At 40.9% G+C, this 16,177-nt stretch overlaps 1 protein-coding gene across 9 annotated transcripts in view; it reads right to left on the bottom strand.

Annotated features, from left to right (window-relative positions):
* The window catches only part of PPP1R12B (protein phosphatase 1 regulatory subunit 12B), a 220,815-nt gene that overhangs the window by 101,968 nt on the left and 102,670 nt on the right, over nucleotides 1-16,177 (bottom strand). The window contains exon 1 of one of the 9 annotated variants that reach the window (XM_004756311.3): nucleotides 14,716-14,737. The exons of the other annotated variants lie outside the window; for them this stretch is intronic. The gene's annotated coding sequence lies outside the window, so the exon portion shown is untranslated. Of the gene's footprint in view, nucleotides 1-14,715; nucleotides 14,738-16,177 lie in introns of those variants that run through there. 9 annotated transcript variants of the gene reach the window in all.

The following is a 16,177-nucleotide window of genomic DNA, read 5'->3' as shown; positions in this document are numbered from 1 at the left end:
AAGTAGTTCTTCAGTGGTCCCAGGTGAATATATGGGGCCCCACTATCTGAACCCCAGTTTTTGTTCCTTCAGCTCCATGAGACTTCAATTGCTGAAAATCTTGCCCAGTTTCTTAGCTTTGTAGCTAAAGCTCTATTAATCAGCAAATACCTCAAAGGGAGGCCAATTGTTGGGTTCACCTCTTTATGATTTCTTTCTCTCTAGGATCTTGATCTCTCAAGTCTTCACTTCCTTAATAACTCTCCAATATCTTCAAAGATACTTTTTAATATTTGTCCAGTTTTCCTAGTTATTCTCAGTTGGAGAGTTTGTCTAATACAAGATACGCCATAGCCTGAAGCAGAGGTCCCCAACCAAGCTATAGAGATTTTTAAAAAGATTTCATTTATTCATTTGACAGAGAGAGAGAGAGAGTGTCCAAGCAGGGGGAGAGGCAGAGGGAGAGGGAGAAGCAGTGGGGAGCCTGATGTGGGGCTCAAACCCAGGACCATGGGATTATGACCTGAGCTGAAGGCAGATGCTTAACCAACTGAGTCATCCAGGTGCCCCCAAGCTATATTTTAACAGTCTTACTTTTTCCCTTGATATGGATTAGTAAATTTGGAATTCTGATACATGTATTAATCCACTGTAAGTCTGGTAGGTTTGAGTCCTTCCTTAATATGTTCCTCTCTTCTGGGTGAACTGAAAAAAATTAAGTCTCCAAACATGGAAAGCTCTGGACCATTGAGGACTAGCTCCCCATGAAATTCTGTCTGGGTTACCAACTGGCCTACACACATGTCATTTCTACCTGCAAAATAAAGACAGCATCACTCTTCTACTTAATTCTTGACTGTTAACCTTCCTTCCATACTAGATGGGAGCAACAGTGAAAGAAAAGAGCTTCAAACTGGCTTCTCCCATTGCATACTCTCACTGCATATTCTAGGGTTTTCCTGGATGAGAGACAAGGTAAAAACAGGCCTGGTAGGTAAGAAGTCTTAAATATTTGAAGTCATACATGTTTTTCACAGAAAAATGAGAAGACAAAAACAGAAATAAAAAATAAACTTAAATTCCACCACATGAAAATAACCCATTTCCATTCTACCACATCTATGTCTAGATTATTAACATGTACATATGTATGTATTTAGTGTATCTTTTTAGTAAATGTATACTATTATAGTATACTATGTATACTATTATACAGTATACATGTAGTATATACTATGTATACTATTTCATTACCTGTGTCAATATATGAGAGGTTTATGATTTAAATTGTAAAAGAAAAATTAAAAAACCCAGAAAACTCCAATACTTGAATTTGTAAATATTTTGAGGAAGGAAGTAACACTTCCATTCATTTTCCTTTACCTAGATATGGATCCCAAGGTTCACAAAAGTGACACACCTAACTTACAGTTGCCTTGGGGACATACTAAGTTTTAAGTAGAGCCCAGGTCCTAACACTTTCTAAAATCTAGACCAGGTAGTGAACAAACTCTGGTCCTGAGCCAAATCTGGCCTGCCATATTTTTGGAAGTAAAATAAAGTTGTATGTAACTACAGCAACAGAGCTTAATATTTGCAGTGGAGACAAAATCGCCTGCAAAGCCTAAAGGATTCACTATCTGGTCCTTTACAGAAAAAAATCTGGTGACTCCTATACCAAGCCCATGCTCCACACACCTTGCTCTTTCTGAGAAGCATTTGAGCCATCCACAAAATCTGAGTGCAACACAATTCCTTATTGCTAGGAAAAGAAGATGGGTCTATGTTCACAAAATAGTACAATAAAGTATAACAGAAGCCATGGCTCTACATATTTGTGACATCCAGATAAAACTAGGCTAAAACCCCAGTTCAACGGCACAGAAAGGGATTCCAATGCCAAAGTCCTTTGATTACCCTATTTGTCTACTACTATGTTTCCTGGAGGGCAGGAAGCATTTTTCTTTGTATTTGCTAAGACTTTGAGGTTACATAATCAGTGGAATTCACATAATTACAGGTAATTAGCATGACATCACAAAAATAATTTGCTCTCTGCATCTAAATTCATAGTGCCCCTTTATATACCAGAGATGGGCTGATATTATCTTAAGAAGCTGCACAGAATGCCTAGCAAATCACCAGTGAACCTGAAGAAAGTCACAATAAATAATAACAGAAGACCTAATATATCTTCTGACAAGGACAGTGTAGTGATAAAATACCCGGGAGTAGGAATCAAATCACCTGGGTTTGAACCCTGACTCCTCAAGTTCCTTGCTAGATAATGACCTTGGATAAAGTATTTAAGTGCGCTCAAACCCAAGTTTCTTATACGATGAAGATATTAACAGCTGTGATAGATATTAGCAGGTACAGATAGGGTTCTTGTGAAGATTAAATAAGAAAACACATAAAGCGCCTAGAACACGAGCTGGCACGCAGCCAGTACTCAGCACAGTGTCGCTGCTGCCGCCACCAGGGCACACCACACTGCCTACGACATCATTCTCATCGCTGCAGTAAAAGCTCAGCAGTGGCAATTGGAAAAGAAAGGCCGTGTATACGGTAATAGGCAACCCATCTAATCTAAGTGTTCCCCTTAATTATTTTTACCAGAAATGGATAATTCATTTGGAAGAGGTGTTGATTCCCTTGAAAATATGCCCTAGGAAGGATCAAAGGGCTCTCTGAGTAAAATAAAACTACCATAAGTAGAAGACTTAAAGAGAGATAAATTTCCATGATCTCCAAGATAAGAACAAAGCTGTTTTCCCTAGAATAAAATTTTTGTCTGGAATCTACCAATAGGAAATTGGTTTTTGAAATACCGCTAAGGAGTCCTGTATCCAAAATCTGTACTGGAGAGAGAGGGTACTTACATGGTTAGCTTCAAACTGGGAAGGACCATTCCATATGTGTCTTTTATGGCACTCATGAGGCTGCGGTCGTTAATTATAGAATATTTAGTGGTCTTATGAGATAGCTTGTCATTCCTTGGACTATATCCTATGTTATAAGGATATAGAGACAAGGTATTCCAGAAAGGCCAAAGAGAACCGCTTCCATATCAATCTGGAAGCACCTATAGATAGCTATAGGGGAGGGGGACAACTTAAGAGGATTAACAGATTCATAAACCCGTAGATAAAGACTTTATGACTCCAAGAAGTCATCTAATTCCAAGACTGCAGCAAAGATGATAAATTCCTGTTTTAGAGATGAGTCGATAAAAGCCTAAGGAAACATTAACATACTTGCCTAAGCTCACAGTGTTGTTCAGTCACAAGCCTAAAGGGACTATAACTGTGGTCTCCTGCTTTGAGTACAGCTTTTTTTAGATTACACCAAAGAACTGAAAACTGTTTCTTCCACCCAGCACCGTGAAGGGTACCCTAATTATGTGGATTTATGGGGCAGGACACTTCTTCTTCCAAATCTAGCAATATCAGGAATGAGTGTATCAAGATGCCTTGCATTAGACTTTCCCCTATCTTCCCCTGATGTCTCCCAGAAGAATGCCATAATCAACACTCTATCTTGGGAAAGAATGATTTTTCCATTTTCAGAGCCTGCCACCAACACATTATAAAGCTGTCATGAACAAAGCACAAGTGACAGAGAATGCAGTTGACGCTACAGTCGCCAGGGCTCTGGCAGGTAGCTTGAGTTCAAGTTTCCCTCGCTATTTCTAGTGTTAGAAATGCTAACACTGTGGTATGGCAGAAAGAACACGTACCTGAGTTCCAGTTTCAGTTCTGCCATTAACTACATGTTTGACCTCAAGAGAATTGTTTGATTTCTTGGTACCTTAGTTTCTCCACTTACAAAATGAAGGGTTAAGTCTATAGTTTTAAGGTCCCATGCAACTTGAATTCCTAGTGAGTCCGTTTTTACGCTGATTCTGGACAAACCATCTCTAAGTCTCTCACTAAAATGCCTATTCATTGCTTCTGCTCAAATACTAGATTTCCTATATTCTATAGGTCACTTGCTTTAGTAGAGTCCAATGGAACTTTGTACGATAATGGAAAAGTCGTATCCCTGCCTGGTCCAAAACAGCAGTTGCTGGTCATGTGTGACTACTAAACACCCAAAACGTGCTAGTGTGACAGAGGAAATGAATTTTTAATCTTATTTAAGTTTTAGTTAACTTAAATCTACACAGCCGCTCATGGCCACTGGCTACCATCCTGGAAAGCACAGCTCCAGAAGTCCTGAAAATCCAATTAAGACACGTTATCACGAAGCTCTCTCCTTAAACCTGAAAACTAGATTCAGCTCATACAACATAAGCTAACAGAATGCAGTTTGTCAGACAGCTGAGTTTAAAACCAATTGATTTTATTTTATTTCCAAAGATTAAAGTTCCATTTTTTTTTCTGTGCCTCTAGAGGCATTATGACATTAATTTTGCATTTTTACATGGGGTGCTTTTAAGTCCTATAATGTAGTGGTGGGGCTCCTGTCTGTAAGATATTTATAGACATAGCGAACAGGAACAAGCTTAAGATACAGCACACCTCAAAGACACTTTTTACCTAATGGCAGCATTTATTCTCTGCTAACGCCGTATGCCTTACCCCGTACCACCGTTCTCTCCCTCTGCCCCCTTTACAAAGAGAGCGTCAAGAAAACGGACTGTTACCTCCTCGTGCAGGCCTGCATAGCAGAATGAAGGTCAAAAGATGTGTGGAGACGAATAGCAAGAAAGGTAAGCGGCTGCTGGGCAAGACTGCAGTCTCAGCACCCGGTCTCCCTTGGAAACTAGGAAAGGCTTGCGCTTCCACTGCTATCCAGCAAGCCAGAGGCAAAGCTTGCAATTTGCTAAGAACCTGCTACTAAGGAGGAGGAGAAGGAAGGGGAGGAGAAAAGGCGAGGAAGGCAAAATCTTGGGGCTCGGCACAGCAAATGCTGCTAATAGTGCCCAAAATACCATTCCATTAGATGCATATTTTATACACTGTACGAAACCAATCAATACTACTTCTCATTTCATACAGAGGGGAGGGGGAGGAACTCTGTGTGAGAAAGACAGAGCAAGAGAGATGCTGTGTTCTTATTCTGGATGTTATTTCATCTGCCCTTGGGCTATCCTGGTAGCTGCATCTACCCACGTGCCTCACTAGAGGCTCAGGCCCAGCTGGCTGGCAAAGGTCAACAGCGGTAAGGAACAGAGACAAAAAAGAACACACGACAGACAAATGCAGGGACAAATTTCCAATCTGGCATAAGTGGGTTAAAGCTAAACACAGAGAGACTAAGTACTGCTCAATTTGATAAGCTACCTACAGATCAGAAAGACTTCCAGATACGGTATGTGTCACATATCAGGAGATTCACAGTTTAGGGATAACTGTATTCAAGTGCTCATTTGACACATTCCTAACGCAACCCTGAGATCAGAGTGAAAGTTTAAGCAAACAATCGAAGCTACATCTCCCCGACGCAGAATAATTATTTAAAAAGGAGGGAGGAGTTCCCTCAACTAAACGAAGAATTTCCTGAATCCCCTAGACCAGCAGTCCTCAACAGGGAACAATCTGGTCCCCACCAGGGGCAATGACAAAGAATTATCTGGCCCCAAATGTCAATACTGCCAAGTTTGCAAACTTTATCTGTGAAGGGCCAGACAGTCTATCTTCCAGGCTTTGCAAGGCTACGGAACACCTCCACTATAGTGCCAAAGCGGTCACGGACAATACAGAAATGAGGGGTGAGGCTGTGTGCCTACTGCTTGCTCTGCTGCAGGGGCAGAGCTGAGCAGATGCAGCGGAGAGCACAGGGCCCAAAAGGCCCAGAAGATTTACTGTCTGGCCCTTTACAAAAAAAGTCTGCTGATCCCCTGCCCTAACCTCTTAAGTTATATGGCACCAAATGACAGCTCAGAGAACTCCTTTTGCTTTACAAACCACGTGAGCCTGGTGTTTCTGTGACCTACCTTTGATAAGTACTATATTGCCTCAAATTCCTGTATCTCTGAACATTTGTTCCATTAAAAACACTCCAGCTTCAAGTGCCAAAACCACTTTCACAAATGACAATCTTTTACTTATTTAGGTCACTCTACAGTTAGTTCATTGGTCAGAACAGGTGTTAGGGATGCCAAGAATGGCAGATTCAGGTGCCAAAAGCACAAGGGCTGCTTTATTTCATACCCACAGGCTGTACCAACTGGACTGGGCCAACTGTCTTGAACATTCATCACTAACTACAAAATAGACCAGGTCAAATTCAGCACCACCACTGAATTTTTTTTAAGAAAAAAATTCAAGGGGCACCTGGGTGGCTCAGTGGGTTAAGCCTCTGCCTTCGGCTCAGGTCATGGTCTCAGGATCCTGGGATCGAGCCCCGCATCAGGCTCTCTGCTCAGCTGGGAGGCCGCTTCCCCCTCTCTCTCTGCCTGCCTCTCTGACTACTTGTGATCTCTGTCTGTCAAATAAATAAATAAAATCTTAAAAAAAAAAAAAAAAGAAAAAAATTCAAAAAGTCAACACAAAATATTCATGGAAATAATCCAAATAGAAACAACAGGGGGAGCAACTGAATAGATTATGGAACATTCATATGACAGAGTCTGTACAGACATTAGAAGACAAACCACAAACTACTACAGATACGTAACTTGCAAAATATTAGCATTTTGAATATGTAAAGAACTTACACCAATTTAAAAAAGGACCAAGAATCCAAGAGGAAATAATAACAAAGCATATAATCAGGGAATTTACAAAACAGGAAACCCACAAAGCCAATACACATAAGAGAAAATGTTCAGTTTCGCTTAATGATCACGAAATGCAAAATTAAAACAAGGAAAACCACTTCATCTTCCTGAGATTCTCAAAAGCACAAACCACTGACATTATCAAGTATAACATTAGTTGTAAAGATGTAGAAACTCTCCTACATTGCTGGTGAGAGTGGAAATAGGAGAGCAGTCTGGCATCTCAAGTAAAGAGGTACTCCCTGTTTAGATCCAGGAATTCCATTTGAAAATAAATACCCTTGAGAAACTGTTACATATTTAGATAAGAAAACATGAAGAATGTACACAGCAACGCAACAGAATAATCAGTATTTATAAAAGAGAGAGAGACAGAAAATGACCTAAATGTACATTAGCAGAAAAAAAACAACCAACCCCAAACCAAAATGTGGTATATCTACACAATGGACTAAAATGAGCATTCAAAATGAACAAAAGAATGCTAAGTAAAACACAGGAGGTTTCAGAATGATGTGTGCAGAATGATGTAATTTATAGGAAGGAAAAAAACCATGTGAAAGTAGTAATATGTGTATATATAAACAGAATAATAACTAATAAAAATTTGCAAATGACAAACACAAAATTTAGTATAGTAGCTATCTCCAGCTAGGGAGGGAGTCAAGGGGATGAGACTGAGACAGACGCAGGGGCCTCAACGACATTTTTAATATTTTATTTAAAAAACACTGAAGCTAAAAAACAAAAAACAAACAAACAAGCAAAAAAACCCCACTGAAGCTAATATAGCTAGAACTTAATTGAGCCAGAAATGGATACGTTGGGTATTTGTAATATTTAATAATAATATTTTAATAAGAAAAAAATCTATAGTGTACTCTCAAAATCAATACAACATAAAAAGATGTTAGTAGGGGTATTGCTGAATGGTTAAGATTATGGATAAATAATTATTTTTCTCCTTAAAATATGCACATGGTGGAAAATTTTATAAACTCCAAAACCTTTAAAGATTTTATTTGAGAGAGTCAGTGGGGGGAGAGGCAGAGGGAGGAGAAGGAGGGGGACAAGCAGACCCTGCACTGAGTGCAGAGCCCAATGCGGCAGGTTCACCCCACCACCCCGAGCACTCAACCTGAGCTGAAATCAAGAGTTGGACACTTAACCGACTGAGCCACCCAGGCATCCCAAACTTTAAAAACTGATTATTAATATTCAAAGGACTGTTTTAAGGAGTAAGATGTAGTTATATTCCACACTTAGAAAAATCCTTTATTACCATAATTGGCAGTGACCTAGAAAGGACAGATACTTTCTAGGATATACTAAAGTAATATAAATATTTCAGGGAAAAAATATCCTTTCGTCACCCTTAGGACAGAGAAGGGAGTAAGAGTTTGGGTTTAAGAAGGTGGAAAAGAGGGCTCTAATCCATGTAAGTGGGGAATTAGGAACAGGCCTGTGTTAGCACCAGGTGGGCTCTAAGTACTAAGGTCAGTGGACTCACGGACTCCTCTCACCCTCCAGAAACTGTGGTCTCCAACTGCTGTAATCACTAGCATGGCCTTCCTTAGGAAAAAGGGAGGACCTGGGAAGTGGGGAAGCACCCCAACCTGTTTTTTTTTTTTTTTAACATTTATTGAACAGTAGCCTACTTATAACAACAAGATTTAAGTTGTCATCTCTTCCCAGAAAAAAAAAAAAAGTAATTTACACCTAACAAAATTTTGCTAACAATTTCAGGGATTTCTGAACTTTCCTGAAGCTTGGGTTAAGAAGAGACGGGTCTACAATGGAAGGACTTCGGGGACCTAAATCAGATTTCTCTTCAGAGAAGGCCTGTAAAACAGATTATCTTCCCCAGCCAACCACCCCACTTTTCAGATGACAGATTAATTAACCCTCAGTGGCACTTTTTAAAATTCAGGCTTCCTGGGATATAATTTACACACAGTAAAATTTGCCCTAGAAAGTATACAGGTCGAAGAGTTGTAAGTTCTGACAAGTGCCTATAATTCTGTAACGATCACTACAATCAGGATAGAGATAGATCTATTAGCCCCCAAAATTCTCATGTCCCTTTGTAGTCCATCTCCCCCAATCCCAGTCTATGGGAATTTTTTGTAATTACACAAAAAGCTTTAAAACTTGATACTAAAGGAACACACTGACTTTTTCATTCACACTAAAAAGTAGTAAGTAAACCAATAACTGTCCTAACCCACTAAATCAGGTGTTAGCCACTACCTTATAGATCGTAACAAAAACGAGCCTAAGCTCTTGTGAAATAAAATTCCTTATATTCTCTGAACCACTAGCCATCATTCTCTAAGTTTTAGGAAGGTAGGGCTATTTTTTGTCATCACATCATTAACATTTAGCACTGTGTCTAGCTTATAGTAGGTGCTCCAACACGGTTACTGGACTCAATTAAGTTTATGGAGGAAATTTAGAATTCAAGTTAACATAGCTTTGTCTTAGGGTTGGTCCCAATCACACGCTCATTTATTTACCATTTGGAAAGTTTCACCATCAGTGTGTTGATCCATTCATTTTCTTCATTCCATTTAACCAACCATTGCCCCATCCTACACTTTTTTTTAAACCTACTCCAGATACTATATTTCAAAACAAACCAGGCCTGATTTCCAACAGGATCTCGTGAGGAAGTCCTACATATAAAGGAGTGATAATTAAAATTTAAGATAAGAAATGCCATGACATAAAGAGCTCGTGCTCTGAATAGGAAGCCCAGAATTATCTGAAGGGTGAGAGATAAAACATAGAGGAGGTGATATGAACGGAATCTGGAAAGACTGGGAAGAGGGCTTCCTACACCAAGCCGGGGGACAACACTGCTTATGGCTCCATTCTTGGATTTCAAGCAGGAGAGTGAGCCGATCAGATCTGCACTGTAGAGGAGGGACTGTTGGGATGGGGAAGGGGAGAAGGTAGCCAAGGGTCCAGCTGGGAGGGGCCAAGTTAACAGAGGGCAGTGCAGATGGAGAGAGAGTATAATTGAAGGGCTCTTGACAATGAATGACAGGACCTGGTGAGGACTATGTCACTTCTTGGTGGGAAGTAAAGAGAAGGTTTCTAGTTTGATTTCTGTGTTTCCCAATTGGGTGACACTTCTTCAGGACAAAAAGACTTTTTAAAATACATGAAAACTTGGGTGGCTTGATTGGTTGTGTCTGACTCGTGATTTTGACTCAGGTCATGACCTCAAAGTCCTGGGATCCAGCCTTGTGCAGGGCTCCTCACTCAGCGGGGAATCTGCCTGGGGACTCTCTCCCTAGCACTCTGTCCCTCCCTCCCGCCCCCACTCAACGCTCTCTCTCTCACTCTCTTTCAAATAAATAAATAAATCTTAAAGAAATACATGAAAACTAACAGGCTTTTGTCTCTCGTTCCAGGCTTTTTGGGTCAGAAGGAAGAAAATGGTTTGGTTTGGTTATATTCTTTTTCTTATAGAGGACTAGAGAATCCTTAAAAATGCGCACCTGTAATAACACTTGAAATCATGAATATTGGGGAAAGGAAAACAATGGCCAGAAAACATTAGGTGTGGCTACCGGAAGTCAGGCACTATTCTACCTAAGTCCTTTCCACGCAGTGCCGTGAAGCTCATCAGAGATGTCTAGGCTAGAAATCTAGTCGAGTAATGGCTGAGGAGACTGGAGTGGACCAGATCAACTAGAGAGTCCTGAGAAGAGAAAAGAAGGAAGCCCGAGGAACAGTACATAGGGTGTTTGCAAAAGAAAATGAGCTTAAAAGGACACAGTGAAGGAGCAGTCCCAAAGAACAGAAGTGAGCCCTCAGGGGTCTCTCTTTCGGACAGAAGTGGTATCTCAGGGGTCAAGAGAGAATAAAGATTTCAGAAGACAGCAGTCAACATCATAACATGCTGCTGGGAGTTCAGGTTAACAGATGAAGCAGTGATTAAGGAATCTGATCATTAGGAACGCCACTGGGCCCCCTCCTAGAGCAATTTCACTGGAAATGGGAGTGGGGCAAAATTTCTACTTTAATAGGCTGTGGAGAGAACAGGAGGCTAGGAAGTAAATAAAGTGACATAAGGGCTTTTCCAAGAGTAATAGGGAAGACAGAGTGAGACAGGATGACCTCAGAAGGTAGTGCAGCACCGAAGGGAAGTCTATGAAGACACAAGAGACAAGCACCTGTCTAGGACAAACAACATCTTTGTGCAGGAGTGTTTTTGTCATAGATACAGCTAAGCTTGCAGCTCTGGTTCCCATGACTTATGAATTTTGTGTGCCAAATGTTCTTTCTTTTAAAGATTATAAGCTTCATTGTAAAGGAACGTAGTCCTTGAGTTATTACTATATTTTATTTACATGGCAATGAGCAGTGAGCCATTTTCAGCACAAATGCACCAGATTTGTGAATCACATTCAATTTTCCTTTTTCAGGTTAAAAGACTAAAATTTATTCAGAGGAAACAATTTAAAGAGCTGGGTCAATTATACTACCCAGAATTAGCTAAAAGACTCTGGGGAAGAGGGGGAAAAGTGGTTTAAAGACAAACCAGAAACAATGAATTATTCAGGTAATTGCTGTCATCCAATCCCAATTTTTAAAATATTTCTTAAAATAGAAACAAGCCTGCCCGTGGCTCTGGAATTCTCCCAAAAGTAACCTTCCCATATCCAGCATCCTCACAAAACACTGAATAAGCCAGTGGATCTATAAGACAACTTCTCATTTGTTTCCCCAAAACCCTTACTTCCTATTTCAGTTTCAGATAGGATAGAAAGTGTTTGATTTGCTTTGTTTTCAAAAGTGGTATCTCCCAAGATGAATACTCATTTCCTAGAAGTTCTGTCTTCCCTTCAAAAAAATGTCAAGAGATTTTAACCACTGTGCTCGTTGCTAGCTTATGGTATACAATGGTCCAATGAAGACTTGCACCCTGGCACACATCTGTGTGCTCAGTGGTGTACAGTAAGCATGGACTTTAAATTCCAAAAGATCTGGTTTTGAATCCTGGTTTTGCCATTTACTAGCTCTGTGAGTGTGGGCACTTTCCATAGTCTATCTGAGCCTTAACTTCCTTATATCTTTTAAGAAAGCAATATTATTTATCTCACAAAGCTGGGAGGATTAAATGCATCTAGGAGGGTACCGGCGTATAACATAACAAGCTTCCAAAAATATGAATTCTCTTACCCCATTTAAACCAACTCATATGTTCAAAAGCCAACTCAAATTCTATCTTCAGTGGCTTCACGAAGCCCTTCCTACCCTCTCCATCCTCCCTCACTCATTCAGCTTCTTCTCTAAACTCCTAATATACAGGAACACAGTCTTGCAGTCAAGGATATACAGTTCCTTAATGTATACTCTTGGTTTACTGTGTGTGTATGTGGTAACCCTGATCTTCTAGGCACTGCCTAGGACATACCCCTTTTTTATTATACTCAGCACAATACTGAGCACAGAAACAGTCAGATGGCCATCAAAGACTTAGAATCCGATGATTTTAGAATCCAATACTACCTACAAATCTCCTAACTCCACTGACTAACCAATTAAGACTCTGAGAGTGAAGAAGTTAAATGGCTTGCCTGAGAGGGCATACACTGTGTGTTCAACTGAAGAGGAAACTGGAGTCTCCTGCCTTGCCCCCAGAGAGTTTGCTGAGCTCTGGTGAAGCAGCACCCCAGCGATGCCCACAGAGGGCCTCCCCATGCCAGAAACACCTGCACTCCCTGTAGAAAAACACTTTATACGGAATGGGATAAACACGCTTATCTGCAAACTGACCCAAACACAAAATCAGGTCTTAGGGCACCTTACATGAAGTAGATCAACTGACGTTCTTCTGCTGCCACCTTCTGGAAAGAGTATATTACTACACAGAGGCCCATTTTCACTGAGAAGTTTCTTCTATACGTATTTACCCAACCCCCACTATGTATTAGGCTCTGTGGTATGCAGAAAACCCAATAAAAAAAGCATTCTCAAGAAGCTCACAATGTAGGGGCGCCTGGGTGGCTCAGTGGGTTAAAGCCTCTGCCTTCGTCTCAGGTCCTGGTCCCAGAGTCCTGGGATCCAGCCCCACATCGGGCTCTCCGCTCAGCAGGGAGCCTGCTTCCTTCCCTTTCTCTGCCTGCCTCTCTGCCTACTTGTGATCTCTGTCTGTCAAATTAATAAATAAAATCTTTTTTTTTTAAAAAAGAAGCTCACAATGTAGTAATGAGGAGAGACAACATCTAATTTAATTAATTAGTTAAAGCAGTCTTAAGAAAAGTGCTACCGAAGAACACTCTAGAGACTGCACTGAGTGCAGCCTGGAGCTGGGGAAACAGGGTAGCCAGTGGTGGGTTTTCACCCCATGAATAGACTCTTGTTCAGTGGGGAAGGTGATAGAAGCCCTTTCCAGAAAGGTCGAGCACAAAGAGGGTCATAAAAGGAAAAGCATGTTCGGGAAATAGCCAGCGTTTTCTACCTGAGTACACAGAGTGATACGATGCCAAAGACACAAAGCCCAAGAAGAAGAGTAGAGAGGGACCAGTGAGAAGAGCCAAAGTTTAGTTCTGGACAAGCTGAGCTCAGACTCTAGTGAGTGATCTCTCTACAGGGCTGAAATGACTACCCATCCACAGAATTCTTTACATGGCCGGACACAGCATGATTTTGAATTTTGTCTAGAAAAATGGGTCCTAGGAATATAAAAGATGACTTAGGAAACTTCTCCTCTTGTAGGTATGGGAAACATTTACTTCCATGAAGATTCAATGCGAATGTATGGTTTGTAGTATGTAAACAGCTCAATGAGCTAGTCTTTGCATTTTGTAATTTCCTGTTCAAAGGCCAACTCAAGGAGTAGTCTAACCTTTCATTTACCTAAACCAGCTTCTCTCTGCAATTGTCCTACATATCCAAAAATTCTTTTTGTTTCATTTATTTAAAATATATTATATAATATTTAAGACTTAAAAAGATACAAAGAATACAACCACCAGGGGCGCCTGGGTGGCATAGTCAGTTAAGAGTTCAAATCTCGGGTTTCAGCTCAGGCTATGGTTAAGGTCCTGGGATGGAGCCCCATGTCAGACTCAGTGCTCAGCGAAGAGTCTGCCTTCTTTCTCTCTGCCCCTCCCTCCTCTCTAAAGTAAATAAATAAATCTTAAAAAAAAAAAAAAAGAATACAACCACCACCTATCATCCAACTTAAGAATACATTACTGATGTCAGTTTCTTCTTGAAAAGAGAAGCATGTTTCTACTTCTTAAAATTATTAGTTGTCCTCTGCCACTCTAACCTCTTGGGTGGGATCCTTAAGTTAGTGCACATGTTTAAATTCTTTAGGAATATGAACAAACACCAGAGAAGTTCTAAACCGGTTATTCTGAAACTGTACACCTTTAATTCTTTTTTTTTTTTAAAGACTTTATTTATTTATTTGACAGACAGAGGTCACAAGTAGGCAGAGAGGCAGGCAGAGAGAGAGAGAGAGAGAGGGAGGCGGGCTCCCTGCTGAGCAGAGAGCCCAATGTGGTGCTCTATCCCTGGACCCTGGGATCATGAGCTGAGCTGAAGGCAGAGGCTTTAACCCACTGAGCCACCCAGGTGCCCATGTACATCTTATTCTTAAACACCCACCCTCTCCCTCTTCTCCCAACCACACCACCACCAACACAAGGTATGCAATAAAGTCAGCTTCCCAAAGGACCATAAGGAAGGGAAGAGCACGGAGGGTAGATACACACATCTAGGACATCAAAGCCAACAAGCAAAGAAATTTTACCTTCTGCTTCTGCTATTCCATGCCCATTCCTGATGTCTCAACTCAGCATACCGAGTTAGCTCCCAAATACAGAAGGTGCTAGTAAATTACGGCAGGGGCTTGATTCAATTCCCCAGAACACAAAGATCAACTTCCTGTGCCTCGGATTTCCATAAAACCAGGAAGAGTAAGGAACTCCACTGCCAGATCAAATCATTCTAGGTGAGAGCAGGTCAAGCTACCTGAGACACACCTTGCCACACACCTGTGCAGCAGCTTCCCAGAAGCCCAATTTTCACAAACAGGTGGCCACTCCTTGGACTGTCCTTCCCTAGTAACCTAGTAAACACCAGAGCTCATTTTATGAGATTGTTCCAACACGGGAAAATCAACTCATAGGAGAGAAAGGGGAGGGGGATTTGAGAGAGGGCACAACATTTTGGTCCCTCCCACATGTCACAATACAGCTCGGAAAAAAGAACCACTTTATCAGAAGGAGATTAACTGTAAAAACACAGCTGATAAGGGCTTTGAGTAGCAGGTGCTGGGTGAATGCTCACTTTACTCTGAAGTGGTTGGGGAACTGGGACAGAACCACTAGAGGCTCTACCGCACCAGGGAACAGATTCTTGTCCTTTCTTTGGAATGCATGTGTCCCGAAGGGGTAGGGGAACGTTTTAAAGCTCCACTCCTCAACTGTTAAGTGGTGTGCTGAGGAATTATGTGACAAATGCCACTGTCTCTGGAAAATGAAGTGAGTTTGTGTCTTAACAGCTGTGGTTAGCCGCAGAAATACAGGGAAAAAGATAACAGACTTGGAAATTTAAGACCCTTAAATCTTACCATAGTAACTCTTAGCAGGCACCATCAAGGTCTTCTTTCCCAGAACAGTTCTGTGGACCTATATGGTCTTAGTGTTATTTTTAAATGGCTTTTTGGAGATACAGTTCCCATCCCCAGTTAAGCGTACCATTCAGTAGTTTTCTGTACACTCACAGTTATGTAATTATCACCATCATCAATTTTGAAACATTTTCATCACCCCACAAAGAAACCACATACGCATTAGCAGTCACTTTCCAGTTCATGTTTTTAAAATATAAATCAATAGCATCATTCTCACTGGCTAAAGGGGACCACATTGCACCAAAGCTAACGATTGCCCACTGTAAGCTGCACTGGCACGTTACCACTAATAAAGAAAAAGCAGTGCCAATCACACATGCTTTTTTTCATCACCTTTTCAGCACTTGGTATAATAGTTACTGAAAGGGATCTTTCAGATTTAGACATACTTTGTACCAGCAATGCACATACCTCAGTGGTAGTAATGAAATACCTATGACCAAATTCACACATGCACTAGAACAACCAGCAGTAAGACATCCTGGCTTTAGAGACATTGAAATGTGAAAAATGTTCACCCTAGAATCAACAGTATCAAATAGTGCATGCAGGGTTTGGAGCCTCCTTGGTTACAAAACAACAGATACTGACTTCACTAACTAGGCAGGAAAGGAATCAGGAGAGCATAATCTATATATACTAATAAGGTAACATAGTAACTTATCACCTAAGCAACCCAGAAACCCCCAGGATGGGGGCAGAAAATGTATCTACTGCTATACACATTTCACTCTCTTCCTGTTCGCAGTCACAGTTAGGAAGAGAAAGAACTATCTCAGTAGAGAAAAATGAATTAAGTTCAGCTTCTT

The sequence above is a fragment of the Mustela putorius genome, unplaced genomic scaffold (genome assembly GCF_011764305.1).
Source record: "Mustela putorius furo isolate JIRA1106 unplaced genomic scaffold, ASM1176430v1.1 tig00000508_pilon_pilon_pilon, whole genome shotgun sequence".
Classification (NCBI taxonomy): Eukaryota; Metazoa; Chordata; class Mammalia; order Carnivora; family Mustelidae; genus Mustela; species Mustela putorius.
This window is presented reverse-complemented; position numbering and strand designations above follow the sequence as displayed.